Raw genomic sequence first — 19193 nt, 5'->3', positions numbered from 1 at the left:
GGTTGAGATAAAGCCCAGAGTAGGTCCTAACTCTATGCCTAAATTTAGGATGCCAGAGTTGGTTTTTATGACAAAATAAAGAGAGAGAAGACACTGGTTAAATTTTGGTGGGTGTAAGAAATATTAACTACAATTACAGTGAGTGATAGATCTGAGCTCAAACAGAAAGGATTTTGTTTTTCTTGATGATTAAAGAGAGTAAGCACCATCACTCTGGCCTTGGACAGCACACAGAGAAGGCCAGGATAAGCCTGGGTGAGGGTTCAGTCCATATGCTAAGACTGCTTCTGTAACATAAAGCATTGCACTTTAGATTAGAAATACTACCTTAAAAAGAATCTAGAAGACTCACAAGATGTTCAGATATTTACAATAAAAATCACATATATGTACTAGTTCTGGAAGCAAAGTCATTGATTAATATCACTTCTTCACTGTCCCATTGAGCAGAAATGATGAAAAGCCAACCTCATGCAAAAAGCACAGGGTGCAACCATCTGCTCTGGCAGGCCTACTGGTCAGTTTTCTCTCAATACTTTCATATCCAATGAAGTGTGAGGAAAAATGAAACAAACCACTCACCTACTATGATATGCCTTTCCTTCTGATGTGTGTGAATGGCTGAAATTATCCCTAATTAGCCAGCCCCTTTTTGAGGTGATTTCTAGCCTCACAGTTTATTAGAATCATCAGAAAACTTTTAGACTGCATCTTTCCAGCTCCATTCTGTTCTCTAGGGTGGGATCTTGCTTTAAGGGTTCAACTAGTAAACCAAGGAATTGGTGAGGCTCATTAATGAAAAATGTAGCTTACATAAATGCATGTTGCCTCAAGACTAAGAGTCTGTTTCCCACCCCACAAGTTGGGACTTGCCTTAGGATTTGTTTTGTTTTTTAACAACCTTTCATTAGTGTATGGACCTAATGACTGCATTCATCATGGAGAGTTGGTACATGTATGTAATACTTCTAATTCTTTTTAATTCTCCTTTTCCTCTCTTTCCTCTTCCCTTCTTCTCTTGGTCCCGCACTCATTTGCAAAAGATCTGTCTTCCTTTTCCATCTTTTATTTTACTCTTCAAATTATTATCTGAGAAACTTTGGGATTTTCATAAAAGAGAAACTTTGTAATATTTAAGGCTGTGTGTCTGATTTGTTTCAGTTAGTATTATGGTCTCAACGTGGGTCCATTTGCCTACAAATAGCTCACATTCATCCTTCTTTATAGCAGAGTAGTACTCCATTGCATAAATACACTGCACTTTCTGTATCCGTTGATCTGTTGATGGACATATAGGCAGCTTCCAATATTTAGCTATTATGAATTGTGCTGCTATAAACATGGATATGTAAGTATCACTGTAATAGATTTTAATTCTTTTGGGAAGATACTTATTGGGTGGAATGGAACTTCTATTTTGAGACGTTTGAGCAATCACCAACAATGCAAAAATGTTCCTTTTCCCCTGCAGCCTTGCCAGCATTTGTTATAGGTTGATTTCTTTATGAAAGTCATTCTTTCTGGTGTAAGATGGAATCTCAGTGTTTTAATTTTCATTTCTCAAATCATCAGAGATGTTGAACATTTTTCATGTATTTATTGAACTTTTCTATTTCTTCTTCTGAGAAGCGCCTATTCACTTCTGTTGTCCATTTTTGAATGGGTTTTTAATTTTGGAGGGTCTAATTTTTTTTGAGTTTCTTATATATTCTAGATGTTAGTCCTATGTGGAATAGCTGGCAAATTTTTCTTTGAATTCTGTAGCTTGTCTCTTCTTTCTGCTGTTTATTTATTTTGCTGTGCAAAAGCTTTTCAATACGATATAATCTCATTTGTTGACTCTTGGAGTTATTTCATATGCAGTTGAGGTTTTGTTTGGAAACTCCCTTCCTATGCCTATAACTTCAAGAGCTACTTTACCTTGCAGCAGACTCAGTGTTTCTATTTTAATATGTAGGTCTTTGAACTGCTTTTTAATTTTATTTTAGTTTGCAGTGAGATATGGTTCATTTTGGCCAATAGAGTATGGTAGACCTACCTTCATAAGCTTGGGATTCTCCATGCCTGGGCTGGAGTACTTACTGAATGATGCCAGTCGCACATGATGAGAAAGTAGGCAGCACCAGCCTCCAGATATGTGAGTGAGGGCATCCTGGGCCATTCAGCCTCAGTTGGACCTCCAGATGGCTCCATCATCTGAGGAAGTTCAGCTGACACTCTCAGAGCAAAAGCAAGCTTTTCTGTGTGAGCCTAATAAAATTATTGACTTACAGAATGATGACAAGGAACACATGGTTGTTGTTTTAGCCATTATATTTTGGGATAATTTCTTATGCATAAATAAATACTAAAATAGAAAAAAGCAAATTTCTTAATGCAGGACTGTTAGATGAGTCTGTGGCAGTCAGCCTGCAAATTGGTCTTCAGGGATTCCCACCTCTAGCATTAATGCTCTATATTCTCCTTCCACACTTGGCCAGGGTTGGTCTGCATGTCCAATAGAATGTAATAAAGTTATGACTCTTCAATGATCAACTCATCAATTATGAACTCATTGCCTATGAGACTTATCAATTATTAACTCAGTGGTTTAAAATATTCATAATCATTTCTGCACCTCAAAGAATAGCAGTACTTTCTTAATACTAGCTAATATACAGAGTTAAATTTTCCTTCATTGCTTAGTTTTTTAAATGCTTGCTTTTTCAAATAGAGATCCAGAATTGGGCCTAAAATCTTTTTCAATGAGCAGGTCTGCTGACATCCCTTTGCTTCTTTGATAATTCTGTCCTGAAGAAGCTTCGAGTCTGGCTTGTGGAGTTCTTTGGAGCATCTTTTTTCCAGCTTTAATTGAGTTTATTGGTACATTTTAGGGTTACAGTACAGTTACATTCATTGTTGGGATCTTGTACCTCTCCATGACAGGTCTTGGTTCTCACTTTTTCCCCTTGTCCCTGCCCTCCCTTCACCCCCTCTTCCCCTCCCCATCTACAAGGTCTTTATTTCCATCTTTTCATTATCTCACATTTTTTCTTTTCCCTTATTACCCTTCCACTACCCATACCACCTTCTCTGCACCTTCAGCTCCTTTCTTCCCATTTCTCAATGTCAGTAATCTTATTAGGATCTTCTGTATTATTGCAGATTATTCACACCAGAGAAACTATTCGGTATTTACACATGTGTGCCTTATTTATTTCACTTAGGAGTATATCTTCAATATGTATCCATTTTCCTATGAATGAATCTATTTTCTTGTTCTTTATGGCTGAGTAATATTCCATTTTATAGAAAAAACACATCTTCTTTATCCAGTTTCCAACTGATGGGCAAATGGGCTGTTTCCAAGTTTTAGCTATTACAAACTGTGCCACTATACACATGGGTGCACATACATCACTGTGATATGATTCTTTTAGTTCTTTTGGAAAGACACCCAGCAGAGGGATGGCTGGATCAAGTGGAACCTCCAGTCCAAGCTCTTTGAGGTATCTCCATATTGATTTCCATAGTGGTTGCACCAGTTTTCACTCCCACCAACAATGGAGAAGGGTTCCTTTCTCCCCACAACTCCACCAACATTTGCTATTGTGTGATTTCTTGATAGCAGCCATTCTTTGTGGGGTGAGGTGGAATCTCAGTGTTGTTTTCATCTGCATCTCTCAAAAGACCAGTGATGTGGAACATTTTTTCATATATTTACTTGCTGCTTTTACTTCTTTGTCTGATAAATGCCTGTTCATTTCGGATGCTCATTTTTGAATTGGGTCTTTATATTTGGGGGAGCTGATTGTTTTGAGTTCTTTATATATTCTAGATAGTATACCTTTGTCTGAGGAGCAGCTGGTAAAATTTTTTCCCACATTGTAGGTTGTCTCTTAATTCTGCTGATGGTTTCTTTTGCAGTACAGAAGCTTTTTAATAAGATGAGATCCCAGTTGTTGATTCTATCTGCTAGTTCCCATGCTACTGAGGATTTGTTCATAAATTCTTTTCCTATGCCAATGTCTTCCAGAGTTCTGCCTAACAAGTTTAATGTTTCTTTTTTAATATTTAGATCTTTAATCCATTTGGATTTTAATTTAGTGCATGGTGAAAGATAAGGGTCCAGTTTTAACCTGTGGAAGGTTGAAATCCAGTTTTTCCAACACCATTTATTAAAGAGGCTACCTTTCCTCCACTGAGGATGGTCAGCTCCCTTGTCAAAGATGAGGTAGCTGAGTACATCCTGATTTGTTTTTGTGTCTTCCAGTCTGTTCCACTGATCCTCAGGCCTGTTTCTTTGCCAGTACCACGCTGTTTTTACCACAGTGGAGCATTTTGATAATTGTATTCTCATGGTATTGCTTCATATGTTCTTCTGACTTCCATAGTACTTATACAATTGTAGTTAGAACTAGGATCTTGATCAGATTAATGTTTTATATTTTGGACTTTATATCTGAGAAATCTGTACATTTCATAGATGCTTCTATCTTTCATGAAAAATCAAAAAATATAATTGTCTTGGATTTTATTGTGAGATATTGTTACCATTATTGATTTTATTTTTTATAAAAGGAAAATATTCAAATTTTATAATTTCTTCCTCATTTAGTAGAATACAGTAATTACATATGAAGTGTTCTATCACTGACTTTCTTAATATGTAATAAAACTACGAAAAATGCAAAAACTTATTGACATTTTCCTTTAGTTTACCAATTTTCCAAAGAGTAGGAACAATTTGCAAACAATTTTATATTATGTCTGTAATAAAAGCAATAAATATTTTACTGTTGTTATAAACTCACGAATTTGAATGTTTTTAATGTTTGTAATCTGTTATAATTATACCTTCTAGTGATTATTGAATTGTATCATTTTATTACATGTAAGCTATAGATCCTATCTATTTATGCAGTCCTTCACTAACTCATCATTATTCAGTGAATGTCATTGTATTGAATTAATTATTTCTTTAAAATTTTTATTATTTCTATTTTCTTTCTTTTTGGAAGCCACTATTTTTATATTGAGCCTCCTACAATAATCAATTAGTTTTCTTTACTGAAATAATAATTTTCTTGTGATCTATCTTCTAGGATTATATTTTACCTTTCTTATCTATATTTCAAGTTTTAAAAATTTCTTCTGTACCTTTTTAATTTTTAAGAATTCTACAATGCTTTTTGATTTTTCTGTCTTATATGGCATTCTGTTTCTATTTTTTTGGATGTTGAGTGTATCTTCCTTTATTTCTGAACAATGTTAAATGTAGGATTTTTGAGGTTCCCTCCATTTATAACTATACCAAAGGAAACTGATAATGCTAAAATCCTATCAGAAGTAGGAGTTGGTGGATGATGGTTCTTTAATTTTTAATTTTATGTCTTTCAGTGCTATTTTAACCTTTTAAAATATGCATATATTATTTTTATAATGCTATTAAGAATAAAAAAGAGGAAGAAGAGGGGAAGGAGGAAGAAAAGACATTAATTAAATCCCCAATTTGATCTGTGACCAGTGCACTTACATTCATGCAGTATTGAGGAAAGGAAGACCCGTAATTTCAGCACAGCCCCAGATAGAATTCAGGTTTCATCAGGCAATGTCATGTCCCTCTGCATTCTAAAGTAGTTCTTCAATGCATAATTTAGTGTCTCTGTAATGAGTTCTACTAACTGATGTGGTGCCCATCCTTATACTCTACTGCTGAGCAGTCCTGTGATGAGGGAATTTAATGTGATCAGGACTTTTATTCATCTGTAGTTATGTCACTTTTTCTTGTATGGCAATCTAGTGTTTCTTTAGCCTACTATACAGCAGTCTAAAGGAATTACTTTGGGTTGTTCTTTTTACCTGCTTCCACTTTGATTATTGGCTCCAGACGTGACCTGTTTGCTTGTATCAGCAGGAAAGCTAAATCTTGTATGGTAAGAAAGGCTATGACTGTATGAATCCAAGTTTGGGCAGTCTGAGACAAACATGCAGCATGTTTAGGGCAGTTAGATGTAGACTTTCCCAGGATAAATTAATCACTAATTTTAACTAATTTTATTAAGCAGTTACTCTTAATAGCACACACCAGGATCGTGTGGCCCTGGGGAGAAAGACCTTGCAATTCTGCACTCATCTGAGGGACACTGAAGAGAACTGGTCACGGGTGCTGCACAAAGGTGATTTTTCACTGAGGCTCTACTAAAATTCTCAGGCATATCACTGTATTACTTTCCTCAGACTCTGAGATTTCACTTGCTCAGCAATCTTTTATAGCCCAGAGTCTTGTGTGGCCTGACACTAATTCTAGTGTCCTTTCTTTTTGTTCTATTTTCTGCAGCTGAAACTGAATTGAGTTTCTCCTCACTGTCATTAAATTTAAATGCCATGGCATTGGCAGCATGAGAAGTAGAAACTATTTGTTTATGGTGCCCTCTTACCAGGACCCAGCCAAAATTGATGCCATATTTGGACTCTTGAGCTTTGTTAACTATTCATTTATTCAATAGATGCTAATTGTTCATTTACTATATACTAAGCACCTTTCTAAACATGGAGGATTATTTTGCTAGATATCACAAAAAAAATCTGCTATCATGGAACATATATATTTTACTACAATCAAAAGCTTTTAATGGTATAATTTCTTGTTCTCAAATAAATTATGTTTAAACATATGCTCTTGAGAGCTTAAAGAATGTTCAAGATTCTAAGGAATTAAGTCAAATTATAACAGATGGAGAAAATCTATTATAATCTATTAAAAGACAAGTGGTGATGGTAGAACATATGTTTAAAAATAATAAGTGTATCTTGTTAGGTCTCTGTTCTTTAGTGTGGCATACTTTCTGGAAAAAAATATTTCACTGCTCTGAACATTACTATGCCCCTATCATTTGTAAAGGAGATGCTAATGTCATCGAGAAAATGTGAGGCAACCCAGATAAGCTGGTGCCTAGCCAGGGCTCAACACATGCACGTTCTTTCTTTAGAAAGGGAAAAAGGCTGGGCTCCCAGAGCAGATATAAGCAAGACAGCACCTAGTTGTTCTGGCTTATATCTGGTTGTCACCGCCAAGCCTCATGCACTGATAGGATTTTTGAGAATGACTGGGTTATGGGTATGTGATACTGCATTAGAATAGTTTGGTCTAGCATAGATCTGGGTGTGCACAATGGACTTGGTGAAACAGGAAGTCCAACCCCAGGGGTCAGTGACACCAACCAATAAGCTTGTAGCCTGGATGGAATAAAAAGGGAAAGAGGAAGGAAGTTCGCTGCTTCCTGCTTCCCGTGCCATGGACTGTTTTTCCTCGGCCATGGCCCTCTCCCATGCTGCTCTGACTGAAACCTCTATAATCTATGAACTAAAATAACCCTTTCCTCCTTTGGCTTGAGAGTGTCAGGTATTTTGTCCCAGAAGTGAATAAATGACTGAGGTACTTGTAGCTCACCACAGGCTGTGCCACAGTCCAGTGGAAGAAGCAGAATATGTAACCAACCCAGCTTCAGAGACAACATCTTGCAAGTCAGCAGCCTGGGGGACTATTTCACATCTGGCTCTTCTGTTGTGTGAAGAACTTCATCAGAGTAGTTTCTTATGTGACAGTCAGTATTCTTTTGCTGTGGTGATTAGAATGAAAGCATGGTCTAACTTCTGACAGATCCTTTAAATAACAAATTGCAAAGTCCTCAGGGAAAAGACCGATCAAAACTGCTTTGGAGGAATAAGAAAAGAAGCTCAAAAATTATAGGCAGCCTCATGCTCCATTGTGCTGTAGTTGATTGGGGACATGTACATGCATTTTATAGACACTTAAATTTATTTTTCACTATTATAAAATGACTTATATTCTCTTTGTTTCCCTACTTCTGAGAAAGATGGATTGTTACACATAAAGTGAAAGGTCCATTAAAATGATGGCATTGTGAATATTTAGGATGAGGTAAGAAGGGAAAAGACCTGAAACATAAATGTGGGGCCTACTGAAATGTTCTTGTAACTGAGTTCACCCAAGGCTAGTGATGGTGATAGTATGTCCTAAAAGTACTAGAAATTATTCTTATTTATACATTACTATAAGGATACTTATGTTATGATCTTAGATGCTTTAGATGCCTAACATCTTTGAGAGGAAAAATATGGTGTTCACAAAACAAAATTTTACTTTGTGTATTATAGCATTAAGAAGCCTCAATTGGGCCTGGGATTTGGCTCAGTGGTTCCACCACCTACCTCACAAGCACAAGGGCCCAAGTTCGATCCCTGGTACCAAAACCAAAACAAAACCCTCAATTGATTAGTTCAATGAAATTAGTGAGTTCTATTGTGGTTGGTTTGTAATGTCTTTAATCTAAATGACTGTAGCCGGGCATGGTGGCACACTCCTTTAATCCCAGCACTTGGGAGGCTGAGACAGTAGGATTGCTGTGAGTTCTGAGTTTGAGACCATCCCGGGCTACATAGTGAGTTCCAGGTCAGTCTCAACTACATAGTGAGACCCAGTCTCAAAAAAACCAAGTGAATAAATAAATACATAAATAACTGTACGTTCTTGAAAGGCATCCTCAGAATGAGATTCAGTAGAATTCCCTAGCTGCAGAGTTCTTTAGTAAGCCCACTTGTTTAAAGTGAGAAAAAATTTTAGATAAGCCATTGAAATTTAGGGTAAAACAAAACAAACAAACAAACAAAGAAAAAAAAAACAAAGCCTCTTCCTGCTATAAATTATAAAGATTTGAAAAGCTATAAAACTGTAGTTGTTGCTTATCACTAATTCATTAAAACAATGTAAACAAAGAAAAATTAAATTCTTGGTTTGATATTTTATGTTTATGTGTCTATGTGAAGACAGAATAAGAGGGATGGAGGGAGGGAGGGAGGAAGGAAGGAAGGAAGCCAGGTAGACTGGCTAGATGGAAATGTCTGCTTGTGTTTGCCCTGGGATGTGAGGGGTAGGGATATGCTGAATGGCTCTTCCTAAGGCAAAATTTAATTGCTCTCTTACATTCTTCTACTTATTGGGGTTTATAGAAGAGAGGAAGGAAACCTGGAACTCTCCATGTCTAGATTCTTCCCAGTTGCTAAGTGATGGATGTCTTCATTGAATACTCCTCGTCTTTAGAGAGAGGTAGAAGTGGAGAATTGCTTCATAGGATGTTTCTCAAAAGTATAGTTGTAGGGTGCTAGGTGAGCCACAGGAGTTTAGCAGGTTATCTGGAGGAAATTTGGAAAAGTTGGGAGAAGAAGTATAATTTTTTTGGTGTATAAAAAGTCCTTAAATTTTAATGTTTGTTTTTTTCTATTTTCTCATAAATCTATTATATAGTTCACATTTTTTTCTCAGAGTTTTTTCACAGGCTTATAGAACTCAGCTGGTCAGTTAATCGTGACTAATTAATAAAAGAGGTTTGTCTGGGCAGTGGTGTTTTCCCTGAAATGGAGTGTGGAAGTCCTGTTTGGTTGCTTCCCAGCCATGAGGCAGTGGTTTTGCCCACCGTGCTCTTACCACTTGATGTGCTACTCCAGGCCCAAAACAAAGGATCCAAATGACCATGCACAGAAACCCAGAAAACAGAGGCAAAATAATGCTGTTTTCTTTATAAGTTTGTTATCTCAGGTATTGTTACAGAGATGAAAACTCCAATCTCAAGATGCTTTCATGCCAAATTTTACATATTAATCTACTTCCTAGAATCATGAAGTCACTGCACCACAACAAAGACTTGGCTATTAAATTTGTTTTCACTATCTTATTCCTTCTTTGGGAGTATTTACAACACTACTTGATTTGTTTATTTATTTATTTTTATCAAGTGATTTAAAATCATACTATACCATTGTAACCAAACCAGAGAAGAACCACATGCTTTTTTAAAAGTTTATTTTATGCACCCAAGTCAGACTCAGCTAATCTGTTTTTTCCAATGTCTGTATATCTGATTGAAAGCAAAATCTAATATTCTTCATATAGTTATGTCTACTTATTTTAGAATATTCCTTAAATTTGAACATTTTGATTTACTTTGTTATTCATTAGTCTTTGTGATGATTGATTTTTTTTATCTATTCTGAGTATAATAAAAGTTTAAATTGACAAATATTCATCTAAATTCAAAAAATTTGCTAGAAGTCTGCAAGCAATTATATTATGCTCAACACTACAATTACTATTACATTTAAAATTATCCATATAGTTGCATTTATAGTTAAAATTATGAGGACTTCTAAAATCTACTAAAAATTCATGATCTATACCAATGGTGATGAAATTATGGCACACACGTTATTTTTCTCCTAAGACAAAAGATGTTAATGTATGGATTTTTTCTTTCTAAACTAAAACCTCAGTGTTCAGCTTTAATTTGCAGTAGTGGCACTTTAGGATAAAGTTGGGTTTGGGGTTGCAGTTCAGACACTCATTTTTAAAAGGTTCACCATCATTGGTCTGTACAAACTCTGAGTAATCATTAAACAGTCTACTGATATCAAAAATCTAAGAAATATCACTAAAGACAAGTATTATCAGAAGTTTTAATAAATTATTGGAACCACTGCCCTATTTGTCACCATTAAAAAGAGAAAATCAAACATAATTTAAGTATTCAATTCTATTAATTGAAGTTGTTATGGTTTCGCTCTCCAATGTCCCCCCCGAAACCTCATGCATTTGGAAGGTGATTGGAGCCTGAAGTACAATACTCATCACTGGGTCCACTTGCTGATGAATTCAGTATTAGAATGCGCTGTTAGGAGTTGGGCCTGGTTGGACGTGGGTCACTGTGCAACCTGGAAAAGTGTTTTCTCTTTCCCCAGCTCCTTCCTTCCCTCTGTCCTTCCTGGTGGGTCTGGATTGAGCACATGTTCTTCTGCTATGCCCTTCTACTACGTAGTTTCTGCCTTGGAGTCAGCCAATCACTAACTAAAACTGTGATCCAAATACACCTCTTCTCCTTTAAATGTGGGTGTAAAGTATTCTGTTTTAGCAACAGGAAAGCTAAAATAGAAGCTGAGTCTTTATGGCATAAAAGAAAACTCAAAGAGTTAAATCTTCAAATTCTTTAAGATACACATACATTTTGAAGAAAGACAATATCTGTGTTTGAATTGAATGCTGACCCTTATTGAAAGGTTACCGAGTGTGATAAATACATGACCCTCAACCAATAAATTTTGTATTTGATATGTTGCCCAAACCATCCTACTTCTCAATGCCTTGACATTTAATCATCTCATAGATAGTATATTGTACTGGGGTTGAACTCAGGGCTCAGGGCTTCATGTATGCTAGGCAATTGCTTAACTATTAAGCTGCAAACACAGACTTTTTTAAAAAAATTTGAGACAAATTCTAAGTTGCCTGGGCTTGTCTTTAACTTGTAATACGCCTGCCTTAGCCTACAGAGTCACTGGAATTAAAATCATGTGCCGTGACACTTGACGTTTTTGCCCAGTTTTTAATGAGGTTGTTTTGTTTTGTTTGTTATTAAGTTATAGGGGTTTTATATATTTTGTGTTTTAACCTCTTTTCAGATAAATGGTTTGCAAATGTTTTCTTTGTTTCTGTAGGTTGCCTTTTTACTCTGTTCTTTGTGTCCTTTGCTGTACACGGCTTTGTATTCTTTTTCTTTGACAATGAATCCCATTTGTGTTTTTTGTTCTATTATGTTAAATATATTTTAAGTAATCAAAAAAGCAATTAAGACAATAGAAGGAACCAGGGCATTCACAAAAGATCTTATGGAGAAGATGACTTTTCAAGAAAATGTAAAGGATGAAAAGGGCAAGCCACAGCTATACCTAGAGGAAAAGCAAGTCAGAGGTGCAAATATTAGGAGCAAACCGCCTAAGCTGGGGCCATCTGTAAGGTATTGAGGTAGCAGTGAAAAAGCACATGATGTGAGTACAAAAGAGAGAGAAGGAGTCAGACCAGCAGTGAGATGGGACAGTTGACACGGGATCCGAAAGGTTTGGTAAGCACTTGACGGCTTTCAGAATATGCTGCTTCCAAATACAGAATCTAGGAAACACCAGAAGCAAGATCACTCTCTCTTCCCCTCTGCCCTCTTCTCTCCTGAAGCAGTCATAAGACTTTCATGTATATGATCACATATTTCTATAAAATATTGTTACACAGCAGTTTGTGTGATGGGGAGAAAACTTTGAGGTCAAATGCACATTCGGATTTTAGCCTTTTTAGTTTATGGCTAACAGTGACTATTATCACTTAACCTCTTTGAGGTTCCATTCTTTCATTTTTACAACTGGAATAAAACCAATATACCCCCCAAGGAGTTTAATAAGGTGTCAACGGATAGAAAGAATAAGGTATGAACAGATAGAAAGAAAATCTCGTCCAATGCCTGGCTCCTTAAGCTGCTCTTCCTTCTGTTACCCCAATTCTTCCCTATGCAGAGGTGGCTCTGTGTATTTTTCTTTTCAAACTCAGCCTTCAAATGATCTCACCTGCACCACGTTTTGGTGTCAGGTGGCTGTACCGTGATCTCTGCTTCTGCCTGTTTTTCTTTTCTACGCAGTTCACTTGGTCTCAGCATCCTCTCACATTCTTTCAAAGAGAAAATGAAATGCCACCATGCACTCAGAAGTAGAGGGGAATATGATATTCCTTGAACCTTCCCAAATGGAGATGGAGCACGGTGCACATTTTATTCCTGGCCGTTTGCTTCAAAGCCCTACCAATAATATCTGGTGCTGAGCTCCTCGTGTTTTAGGGTCGAAATATTTGTATAAACTCTGCTTGTTGTACTTCAAACTTGGCTGTCATTTCCTGTCAGGAAGAAAACAAGAGAAACTCCGAATACAAGTCCTGACTGGCCATCAGCCTCACAGGAAAGAGTCTCACAATTTGTCCCAGCCCAGGCACTTCATCTTCAAACAGAAACTGCATCTTAATTATAGCCTTTAATGGGCTGTTTCACTCCAGGATCAATATGTCTGACAAAAACCAAGCTCCGCTAAAAGCTCATTAATTCACATCTGACTAATTCAGGATTTGTGATGATTTTGGCAGGAATCAAGCCGAAGTTTACCTTTTGTACTGCTGCTTGCAAAGGTTTAGCTTGGCCGATTAATTAGGAAGAACAGAATTGCCAGGAACATATTTACAGAGCATCTATATGCATGGAGATAACAGGCTGATGTTAGCCTCCTCCACTGCTCTGTTCCTACCCCACAACCCCAGTTAACCACTATTTTGCATAAACATGCTGGGCCTGGGAACTGAAAAATACAGTGTCTCGGAAAGGAAATGCTGACAAAATGCATCGCTTTCATTCTTCTGTGGCTTATGCCTCCAGGACTTTGTGTCAAGTGCTTCGCTTCTCACTTTAGCTGTAACTGTGATGGGCATTTCCAGGCAGAGTCAGACATCTCTATGGGTAGCATCCGGTCTCCAACATGGCATATAAACTGCTTCTCGTGGTTTTCCCCTGAACCCAGAGGAAGTACAAACCAGAAGCACAGGGATTTGATGTCTTCCGAGGAGAATCTTCCTCCCCTACGTACTCTAGAAGGAATTCTTTAAGGTTTTCATATCCTTGGGCAACAGCTGTGGCCTTGATAATGTTACTGCTTTGGCTCTTTCTGCTTCACTGATTTACTCACTATTTCGTGATATCCTTTCTACAATAAACCATTTACCTTCAAGTTTCACACTCTGCTTTCAGGGGAGTTCTCACTAGTCCCCATGCTTCCAAACTTGTATATAAATGGATGTGCCATGAGATACTTGCTTATTCCATCATCCAACTTTTATTTGAGAGATACATTATTGTCTTATGCTTCTTCAGTTTGGGATTGGTTTTCACTCATGGTTTCACATAGGCAATGTTTGTTTTTGTTTTTGTTTTTTGTTTTTCTTTTCTACCCTTATAGAACTCTTTCTCTTCTGTTTTTTTCTTAGTTTTTTAAAGTTCTTTCTGTGGTTCTCGATCCTCTATTGATCTGTCTCTGCTGGTGCCATTTCTCTGCCTCCTCCTCTTCCCTTCTTTTCTCCAGCATCGGCATGAACTGTTTCTGCCACCAACTCTTTTCCTTATCTGGTGTTCATTTTTCCCCTTGGTAATATAACGTATACCAACTATAATTGATAGATCCTGTGTTTTTAAATTGTCCCCAAAAGATAATGAGCATGTGATTTAACCAGCACCTTTAAAAAAACTAGGACCTTTCCATTATCACCCAAACCACCCTTAGGTTTGAGCACCTGCAGAAATGTTAAACACTCCTGCTTCCTTGAAACTTGATGTCTCTGCTTCATCATGATGTCCACCTTCATCTTTTACCCCTCTGAGCTTCTTGGATGCTTCATCCTCATCTTTGGTCATTTCTTCCCTTTTTAAAAACTTTGGATCCTCATGCATAACACCTGGACCAGTAACAGTACCAGTAGACCAGTAACACCAGGAAGTCTTTTTTGTAAATGTAAAATCTTGTGTCCTACACTAGATCATCTGAGGCACAGAATCTGCATTTGAAAAAGACCCTGCAGGTGATTCATCAACACATTAAACTTTGAGAAATGTGGCAAAGGTTTCTTAGTGTACTGAACTGTTTTTCTTCCTTACTTTCTATGCTCTCCTGAGATTTCTCTGTTCTCATTGCACCAGCTACTGTCTATGAACTGATGATTACCATATAATTGCATATTTTCAACTTAGGTCTCTGTTCCAAACTTATAGTATTTATAGAACTGGCCAACATCCTATAGACAATATAGAATGTCTATATTGGGATATCTTACACATGACTCCAAAGCAAGGCATGAAGTGTGGTTACTGCAGTGAGGCTGTTGCTGGTTGTTTACTTTGGAAGCAGGTTTACACAAGTGGACCAAAGATGGACAAACCTAGATATTGACATCAATTCGGATCAGTTTCAAACTGGCTTAGGTAGTCGCTGGTTGCTACCGCTAAAGAATAGTGATTTGTGTTCGTTCTTGAAATCTAGCTAGGATCTCTTACATTCTCCCATATTAATAACTCTCTTGACTCTTATACTCACCAAGAAATATGACCTTGTGATGGATACAGTGGTGGTTTTCCCAAATTGCTTTTAGGGTTCATTTATTCATCCCCTTGCTTATCAGGATGTCAGCAGCTATTCTCCTTACTAGGAATTGTCTCAGGATATAGGAAACTCATTTGTTGAATAGCATGTGTCCTTCTAGGGGGCAGCCTGGAGCCAGCGGTGAATTGATAAAAGGAAACAGAGTCTTGGTACCCTATTCTCAATTTGCAACAACTCTGAAGGTTTCAGTTTAGCTTCAGAGCCACTTTGGGGACAGCAGAGGCCTCAGTTTCAATACAGATTCCCCTACTCAGTACAGCCTTCTTCATATGCCTAAAGATTCATCTGAGAGTATTCGCAAATAGATCTCCTGAAGGAGTGTTATGTCTCAGAGCCTACTTCTCAGGAACACTGCCTCTCCTTCTTGCTCCCTCTCTTATTGTACACATCCATATTATCCTGCTGCCCCATCCAGAAAAGTAGGATGATTTTTTAGTCTTCTTTCCTGTTTTAGCCTAAATACTAGGACAATACCATTCCAGTAATTTCTCCTTCCCATTCCTATGGCCATTATTCTAATTAAAGCTTTTATCCATCTCTCACCTGGATAACTGCAAATATGATCCTAACTTCGTTCTGCACTGCAATAAGAAAAGAATTCTAAAATTTAAAGAAAGATCATGCCATTTGCATTCCTTCAGCAACCTTTCTCAGCATAAATTCCAAAGTTCTTGAGATAACCGTCTAACACCTTGCCTCACGTAGCACCAGGCTTAGGTCTCTCAGAGGAGTCATTTCATTGTGTTGCCACAGGTTATCACACTGTCTCCAGACACAGAGGTGGCTTCTCTAATAACACACACAGGGGTTTCTGTCTTAGCATCATTTGGCCTTGATGAAAACGTGATGTCCACTAGGAACTAGAATGAAATTTTCCTGGAGACATCTTCTCAGTTCCCCTAAGTGGGTGATTCTTTCTGTCCCGCACATTCTAAATTCAGGAAATGAAATGATATCACTGTTTGCTTATGTATCTAACCTGTCACTTACCTTTACTTCTTAAGAGCAGCCATTTAAACTTGAGGGCATCATGATCCATTAGGAATTTGCTAGGGTGACCAGCCAGCCAGGATTTACAACACTCTGCTGATGTGATTCTTTTTATGCATCCTGTAAATTTTAGTTATAGCTACACTTGTCTGTGGCCAGGGAGAACAAGGCTGGCTCCTTTTTGTAATTTCATAAGCACAATAAGATCATAAATTTCAGGCTGACTTTTCTTCCTGTGTCACACCCTTCCCCAGCCCCAGAAACTACTGCCTGAAGCAAGACAATGGACTTTCAAAAGAAAATGTCAGCATTAATAGACAGCCACACTAGAAGAGAAAGATAGTACCATTTCAAGGTTATTTGAAGTTCATCTCTACCTTTTAAGTGGAGTCCCAGGACTGGAAATTCATAAATATTTGCTCTGGGAGCAAGTGACCACATCCATTCCAAGATGAAGGATAAGTATGCAAATATGTATATCCAGATGTTGTTGCAACCTTGTATGCCTCACCTGGGTGGTCAGTAATTTTTAGAAGAAATATACAAGTGGTTTGACATCACAGAAATTTGCTCAACTTTCCTTAGGATAGCAGCGTCCTTTTATTTCACAGCTGTATGTTTGTTCTTGTCTGTCTCTGCTCACTCCAAAAAAGTTTTTAAAAGGTTTGATTTGTGTTTTTAATAACATTGTTAGAACATCTATAGATTTACAGAAAATTTATGAAAAAATACAAAAAAAATTTTCATGTGCTTATTAATATCCAGTTTCTTTCATTATAAACATTTTGCATTATTAACATGATGTAATTGTCAAAAATAATTAACCAATATTGTTACATTATTGTTAGCATAAATCCATAATTCTTTCATTTTCCTTTAGGATTATTTTTAACCTAATGTCCTTTTCTGAGTTAGGATTTTTATCCAATATACCAATTTAAAGTCACTTGTCATGTGTCACTTGGCTTGCTGGTGACAGTTTCTCAGATGTTCTTTGGTTCAGCTGACCTTGACAGTTTTGAGGAGTCCTACTCAGATAGTTTGTAAAATAGCCTGATATTTTCTCAGAATTTGATTGAGGTTATAGATGTTTCAGAGGAAGGCTATGGGTGTAAAGTGCTGTTCTTTTCACATCTTGTTAAAAGTAAGTCACGTTTAGTATGATATTACTATTGGGTACCTCCTTGAGGTAGTGTTTGTCAGATTTATTTATTGTAAAGTTACTTTTTTCTTTCCATTTCCATACTGTACTCTTTGGACACACTATGTGCAGCATATGTGTAAGCCTTGATGGCCAAGTAAGTATATAAATTATTTCAAATTCTTCTGTATATCAAATTGTCAGATTGTCTCCATTCATTTATATAGTCATTCATTCATTATGTGACTATGACCTGGTGGACATTTTTTTTTCTACAGGGGATTGGACCCCAAATCTTGTGCATGATAAGTAAGTATTCTAACAGTGAAAAACAACTTCAAAAGTTTATCTATCTATCTATCTATCTATCTATCTATCTATCTATCTATCTATGTATCTATCTATCTTATCTGTCTTGAACAATTCTTACTAAGTTGCCCAAGCTGGCCTCAAATTTGTAGTCAGTATTACAAGTGTGAACCATCACACCAGACTAGTGGCTCTTATACTTTGGATTAAAGCACAGTTGTAATTACTGATTTTTTTTGTCAAGTTGTTTCAGACCTGGCCTTAAGAAGACATTTCAGCTTTAATAAAATGGAGAACACAGAAGAAATGGACAGATTTCTAAATACATGTGAATTACCAAAGTTGAACAAAGAAGATATAAAAATTCTAAATATCCAAATTATGATTAGTAAAATTGAAAACATAATTAATCATGTAAAGGCACAAGATCCCAATGATAAATATAGCTGTACTGTATACCTAATACGTATCAATAAACTCAATGAGGGAAAAAACATATATATACAAAGATATTAGCCTTATGTTAAAAAAGAAGAAAACATAATTAAAAATTTACCAACAAAGAAAAGCCCAGGTCCTGATGGCTTCACTGCTGAATTCTACAAGATATTTAGAGAATAACTATTGCCAGTGCTTTTTAAACTTTTCATTGAAATTGAAAAGGGAGCAATACTTCCACATTCAGTCCTGGAAGCAAGTGTTAATTTGATTCCAAAACCAGGGAAAGACCCAACCAAACAAAGAGAACTACACTCCAATATCCTTAATGAACATAGATGCAAAAATTCTCAATAAGACACTGGCAAATAGAGTGCAGAGTGTCATCGAGAAGATCATAACCCTGACCAAGACAGATTGATACCAGGGGTGCAAGGATGGTTCAACATATGTAAATCAATAAATGTAATACACTATATTAACAGAATCAAGGACAAAAACAATATGATCATCTCAATAGATGCAGAAAAAAACATTTGACAAAATTTAACACCAATTCATGATAAAAAACCCTTCGGAAAACTGGAATAGATGGTCTTTATCTTGACTTGATAAAGTCTATTTATGAAAAACCAACAGCCAACATCATACTCAATGGTGAAAAATTTAAGACCTTCATGCTAAAATCAGGAACAAGATGAGGAGGTCCACAATTGCCACTCCTGTTCAGTATAGTTTTGAAAGCATTAGCCACAGAAATTAAACAAGAGAAACAGTTAAAAGCAGAAAAGATAGGAGAAGAAGAACTTAAAATGTCATTATCTGCTGATGATATGATACTCTACATAGAAGACCCCAAAATCCCTGCGAAAAGACTTCTGGACATAATCGACAGATTTGGTAACATAGCTGGATACAAGGTAAGCACTGAAAAGTCAATAACCTTCTTGTACATAAATAACAGACTCACTGAGAGTGAAATTAGGGAAATGATTCCTTACATGAAAGCATCCCCCAAAAATGAAATATCTAGGAATCCATCTAACAAAGGAAGCAAAAGGCCTCCACATTGAGAGTGACAACACTCTGAAAAAAGAGATTGAAGAGGATATAAGAAACTGGAAATACATCCCTTGTTCTTGGGTAGGAAGAACCAATATATTGAAAAGGCCATACTTCCAAAATTGCTGTACAGATTCAATGCAATCCCTATTGAAATCCCAGCAGTATATTTCACAGAACTAGAGAA

General features: G+C 36.7%; 1 long non-coding RNA gene across 1 annotated transcript in view; it reads left to right on the top strand.

The window, feature by feature from the left end:
* LOC104869071 overlaps positions 1–17830 on the top strand; it is a 133277-nt gene extending 115447 nt beyond the window's left edge. The window contains exons 7-9 of the long non-coding RNA XR_004516142.1: positions 16311–16518; positions 17476–17506; positions 17751–17830. This is a non-coding gene — a long non-coding RNA (uncharacterized LOC104869071). The remainder of the gene's footprint in view (positions 1–16310; positions 16519–17475; positions 17507–17750) is intronic.
* The last annotated feature ends 1363 nt before the right edge of the window (positions 17831–19193 follow it).

Source organism: Fukomys damarensis, unplaced genomic scaffold, assembly GCF_012274545.1.
Source record: "Fukomys damarensis isolate Sample0158 unplaced genomic scaffold, DMR_v1.0_HiC HiC_scaffold_7, whole genome shotgun sequence".
Classification (NCBI taxonomy): domain Eukaryota; kingdom Metazoa; phylum Chordata; class Mammalia; order Rodentia; family Bathyergidae; genus Fukomys; species Fukomys damarensis.
This window is presented reverse-complemented; position numbering and strand designations above follow the sequence as displayed.